General features: G+C 44.1%; 1 protein-coding gene across 1 annotated transcript in view; it reads left to right on the top strand.

Moving 5' to 3' along the window:
- The window catches only part of LOC123982746 (stonustoxin subunit beta-like), an 868592-nt gene that overhangs the window by 49380 nt on the left and 813212 nt on the right, over positions 1–6000 (top strand). The window lies entirely within an intron of this gene.

Here is a 6000-nt window from a genome sequence, read left to right as displayed (position 1 = left end):
TTTGATTTGGTATTTTTATTTAAATATTTTCTTTTGTGCAACACTTGCAGCCGACACTTGTACTGTGCATGTCTCCGTATTTAGTTTGAGACGACTCCCAGTCTGTTTCCCGCCGCTTTTAACTCCCGTGTTACATTCAGTAACAGTCCCAGCTCGTTATTGGTGCATGTAAATTATAATCTGGTGCGGTTCTTCGTCTGTAGAACTTTATTCTTTCCTGAACAGCCACCAGATGTGCGTTTTCAGTCGTTTTTAATGTAGACGGAGATCAACTCGCAGCTAAAACGCGGCTGTGGACGGAGATCTTATTCGTTTTAGAACTCTTAGTATTCTTTGCTGACGAGAGAGAGAGGGTCATTCTGAACAACTGAATCTAATCCAACAGTAAAGGAGAAGTGACGAGACACGATGGGTCATGTTGGGAGCTCTCATCAAACGTAAAAGCTCCTGGTGACACACACAGACAGAAACACAGTGGCCTTTGCTATTGTGGATTTTCTTTCCTTTTAAAGTTTGGATCAAATCCAGTTCGGCCTCTCTGCAGAGCTAAACAAAGCTGCAGCCATGCTGATATGCCTCCATATCTCCCACTCAGTCTGTCAGTCCACCAATCAATCAGCCTGCCGTCCCAATGATTAATAACCCACCACCCGTAAAAAAGCATTTAGCGCACTCGTCTGCAGCCGCTTCAGCTAACTGATGGTATTCTGTAATCTGAAGACTGATTGGGTGAAGAATAAAAAGGGCAGGTGGAGTCCAGGGTAGCAGGCGGAGCTCTGCAGATCTGTTTCCTGGCTGCTCTGCTGTGAACTCCCAACACAGCTGTCAAGGTCAGGACACGTAAGCAACACCGGAGCCTCTCTTTCACTCGGGGACCCGCAGCAGATCAGGAGCCCGACTCTCCTGTTTCAAAACAATCATTAGTTTCAGTTAGACACAGATACCCGCAGCGTGCTGTATTTACAGACGCTAATATCAGGTCGATTATAAGCAAAGCTCTTTCTTCACCTTGAAAGTAGCAGCAAAAATAATTTCAGCTCTGTCTTGGCACGATTGTGATTTTCACTTTCACTACTGTTGGTTTATTGGCCACAGCTTTATATTTCAGAATCAGGAAGAGCTTTATTTTATTTCACTCCCTTCATAGCCTTCCTTTAGTCTGTAAAATGTTTGCCCCCCCCCCAGTAATCACAGTTTAGCATTTTCTAATCCATTACACAAATGAATAGAGGTTACACCTGGACAATTCAAATGGACTCTGTGGCTCGCAGCCAGAGAAGGAAAGCTTCAGTGTTCCTGGTGAGACAGGAAGTTTACGCTCCACTGTTTGCTCTCTAAAACCGCACACAAAGGCCTAGCACAACCATTCTGCAGCAGCAGAAATCTCTCTTGTGCAACGGCCGACAGCAATAAACTCAAATTGGATTGTAAAGGTCCCTGCGGGGGTGCAGAAACATTAAACCCTTCAAGGCAGGAGATGTTTTGTCTGAGGGACAAAAATCAAACTTTAGAAGCCCATCATGGAATTTATCAACCTGCGAGAGAGATTCAGTTTTTCTGCAGAAAGTTGAAGCGACTCTGTGGTTCACTGTGAGCCGTTTGCACAGGAGCCTGTTTGCATTTAGTGCAAGTGAAGAGGAAACGTGACCTTTCCCCAACACTTTGACCCCAGTGAAGCTCAAATACTTAGAGATGCCACGTTTGTCTAGCGTGCGAGAAAGCGACCTTTCCCGTCCAACACTGTGTGTGTTCAGAGGCTAATCTACCGCGTGTCTTTGGCCTCTTTGTGAATTAGCAGCTGATTGTTGTTTAACCCTTTGGTTTGGTTTATTGACAGCTGTCTGTTATATTTGTACAACAAGGAACTGTTACTTGAGAGGAAAACGTGAGCACAGGGAAACGGACGTCGACCACGTGCACAGTACAAGTGTAGAAGTGTTATTTACACAGTAAAAAGTATTTTAATAAAACTCTGTCAGCAGCATCGTGTTTCTGCTCTGACTGACTGACAAGAGCCAATCAGGAAGCCAAACGTGAGCATCGTTGTTTTCACCTGTCAGCACTAACGCGCCACCCCGGAGTTTAAACGGGGTCAGCAGCGTTTTCAGACTTCAAAGTTTTAGGTTTCAGATTCGCCGTTTTAGTCTGGACGGGAGGCGGGAAGGTCTTTTTAGGCCAGCGTTTGGGTGCATGTTGGACACTCTAACTACCCTTTGAATGTATTTTGGTAATGTCAGCTCTCCAGAGACTAACCAGCTCTAGAAAATGAGTCTGTTTTTATATACATGACTTTCCATTGCTGCTGTCTATGATTTGATTTGTAGATTTAAATGTGGTGTTTCAGGCTGCTCTGGTTCATGTGGTGTACTTGGTGGATCCAGCGTGCTTTTCTTATAAGGACGAATGCTTCCTCTCGAAATCAGTTTTTAACTTATTTCTTCCTTCCATCCTTCAAACATTTCCTCTCTCGTTCACAGCCAGAATTTCTCTCTTATTGTGAGCAGTGCGGTTTGTTTGTGACTCCCGCTGCACACTGAAGGACTCTCAAATCCACAGAATACCACAGACAGAATGAGCTTAATCTAAAGAGCACACACCAGACGGTTCAGTCCAGACGCAGGACCACTCGGCTTTTATTCTAACCGTTTTCCTAGTGGCGCCTCCGGGGACTTCGCACAGAATCTCACGTGATCAAACAAACAGAAACAAACATGGAGGCAGACTGTCGTCGTCAGCTGGTTGACCTTGTGTGTGTGTGTGCGGGGTTTTGTACAGAGAAACAAAAGAAGAGAATCAAACTGTGGATGAACTCGAGGCCGAGAAGAGGGAATCGGCCCTTTTATACGTTCTGTAAAGCAGAAACGCAACACGCTGGCGGACGCTTCCTGCTCAGCTCGCTCTCATTGGCTGGATTCGAGCCTCAGATCCACACGGCGACCTTCAGATTCTCTCCGTAAACCCTTCACACTACAGGATATCATTTGGGCCAATAATCTGTTCCGACCAGCCTCGGCCCCCCCGTGAGTATCAGGAGGACGAATCGGACCCAGACTCCTTTAGCGTGGGGGCCACAATAAAAGACACACGGGTAGAAGTGAGAAACAACAAAACGAGCCGACCAACGTTAAAGGAAGACAGCAGAAATGTTGATCCCCTCGGTGATCGCTGGGCGTGTCTGAACAAAAGTCCTTCTTGCCTTCTTCAGCACAGACACAAACAGGAGGAGGGGGTCAGGACTGCAGCTCAGTCCACAACGAACAAAGAGGCAGAGAGAGAGAAACTCATTATCGTTCGGTCGTGGCCTCGTTCATCAGCCTTTCATTCCTCCCGTGTGTCCTCGGTATCACGGCAGCGTTTCTGCTGCAGTTCAGCTGCACTCACACACAGAGGAGGAAAACATGGCCGCCTGGTTGATGTCATCATGACTGAAGGTTTCTGACGGCACTCGTGAAAACTCGGCAATAAAACAATAATAATAATAATAATAAATATTGTGATATAATTTCCCTCAAAAGCAAAATAACACAATTTATTATATAAATTAAATTTATTTGCATCACGAAAGATTTGACACTAAATTTTACAACAATATATTTTTGGATTGAGGAAAAGCGGCAGAAAAATAATTATCAAACTTATTTGTTGAAAACAGATTTTATCATGATAGTTGTGAATGTTCTGCCTCAGATTTTGTTCTGAACAGAAAGAATTAACTTTCACTCAGGAGCAAAAATCGCCCTTTAAACCTGAAAGAAATATTGATTTGAAATTTATCCTGACAATGATTTGAATTTTATTACCGTGACAACATTTCTGGCGGGTAACTAGAGCTGCAATGATTGGTCTATTAATCGACTCATGCTAATTCATTAACGGCTCTTTTGGTAGATGATTAATCGCGCTGAGTCATTTTGTTTTAAAGGAAAAAACGCCCGAATTCTCTTCTCGGATATGAATATTTTCTGCTTTCTTTGCTTTTCTGTAACAGTAAACTGAATATTTTTGGGTTGTGGACAAATCGAGACATTTGAGGACGTGAGCTTGGGTCTTTGGGAAACACTGATCAACATTTTTCACCGTTTTCTGGACTTAATAACTTGATGATTAATCAATGGTCAGTCGCAGCCCTACAGGTAACTGCTCATCATTCTCTGGTCGTGAGTCGTGATTTTTCCCGGTTGTTCTTCACTGTAGCTCCGATGATGCAGAACTTTGTACCTGCGTCTGAAACAGACTTGATTAAAACCAACACCGGGTCATTGTTTTGCTTTGCTGATCCACAGTCCCGGTTGTGTCCGGGGGAGATGATCGATACTGACGGGAGTCTTTATGCTTCTGCTTCTCGGCCTGTGGCTGTGACACAGCAGAGGGGAAGCTGTGAGTCAGCGTCTCTTATGGGAAACGCTTTATTAGTTTATCTTCCTCTTTTAAAGTCAGTATGTGACGGGAAAACGTTAAACAAACATCTTTAATGAGAGATTATTCTGCCAGAGCTCAGGTGATGTAACGAGATTCTTTATATGAGGAAAGTTGATGATAACATGTAGTTTTGTGTGATTCTTAAGATCTGCTTTCTGTTCAGGAGGTGTTGTGTAATCTGAAGCCCTTCGGGTCGTGCAGATAATCCTTTTTATCAGTGATGTTTGGACCTTTCTGTTTCTCTCACATTGAAGTCACAAGTTTTCCATCTGTCTCGCTGCACTTCCTTCTCTTTGAGGTAAACGCATCAGCTGGTTTGATAAAGCATCCGGAAAAAGCTTGTGATGCTCAGTTTGGCTTAGGGTACGGTGGCCTTGGGCGGACAAATAACTGAGGAGGTTGTCTTTTAATTTTGTCCTTTCAGCATCAGCACCATGTGTTACGGCTGCAGGGCCAGAGAGGATGAGATGGGGAGATATAGAAAGGCTGCTGAGGGGATCGATTGGTTGTTGTTTGTTATTCAATGATTAACAGTTTAGTCTTAAAGACTCTTAGACTTTTACCCGAGCCTTTAATAAATGGAGATTCTTGGTGGTTTTCTTTATGTGAAAGACTTGCTAAGTGCATTTTGACAGCGTAGAGTTGTCTCAAATCAAACACGGCCATTGTGCACTAACCAGACATGACGAGTAACCGGTCGGATCATTATCGCCATCAACAGACCGCGACTGTCACCCACCAAAATATCCCCCGGCTTGTTTGCTCGCTTGACTACAATTAAGCTTATTAAAAATGTATAAAAACTAACTAATTCTACTTTTACGATAGCGACCGCTGCAGCTTCCTCAGTGTGACAAGTGTCCAGCGCCATCCGAGTACTGACAACGCACTGCACTTGTCATACTTCCAAGCGTGAACTAGGCCGACACTGTTGCAGAGCTGAAATGATTAGTTGAGTGATGGGTAACTACTATTTTGATAACGGCTCAATCGGCATGTACGTGCGACATTTTTCTTCTATCAATGTAATAAAAGTAAGAATATTTCACTTTTGGCTCTGGGGAGAATTTGCACTTTTCATGCACTTATTTTTTTTGTTTCTAACAATTTTCTGACATTTTAACAACAAAGCAGTTCATCTGGAGCCAAATTGGCAGAATAATCAATGAAGAAAAACAGCAGCCCTGCTGAAGTTACTGATCGTGAACTGTTGTCACTGCATTCACCCGAAATCAGTCTGTCTAGGATCAAACACTCTCACAGACCTCATGTAGACCTGAAACCGGCTGCTTGAGTTTGTGCTGGTTTGTTTTTCAAATTTCCTGCCTCGGGGTGTGTGTGTGTGATGTTACAGTCGTTTTCAGTGGAGACGGGGTGTGATGGGTGTGTGTTGATGCAAAACATTGTTTGTCTGATTACCATCTCTGACGGAGGTGCAGCAACAGCTGATTGTTTTTATTAGGGGCGTGGTGTGTGAGACTGAGGTGGTTAAATGTGTTGCCTCTGCACTATAACCACACTGTCGGCGCACACACACCCACGCCTGGACTCGCCCTGCGGAGTTCACATCAGTCCGGGTGC

The sequence above is a fragment of the Micropterus dolomieu genome, linkage group LG14, assembly GCF_021292245.1.
Source record: "Micropterus dolomieu isolate WLL.071019.BEF.003 ecotype Adirondacks linkage group LG14, ASM2129224v1, whole genome shotgun sequence".
Classification (NCBI taxonomy): Eukaryota; Metazoa; Chordata; class Actinopteri; order Centrarchiformes; family Centrarchidae; genus Micropterus; species Micropterus dolomieu.
The sequence above is the reverse complement of the archived record's forward strand: the minus strand, read 5'-3'. Positions and strand labels throughout refer to the sequence as shown.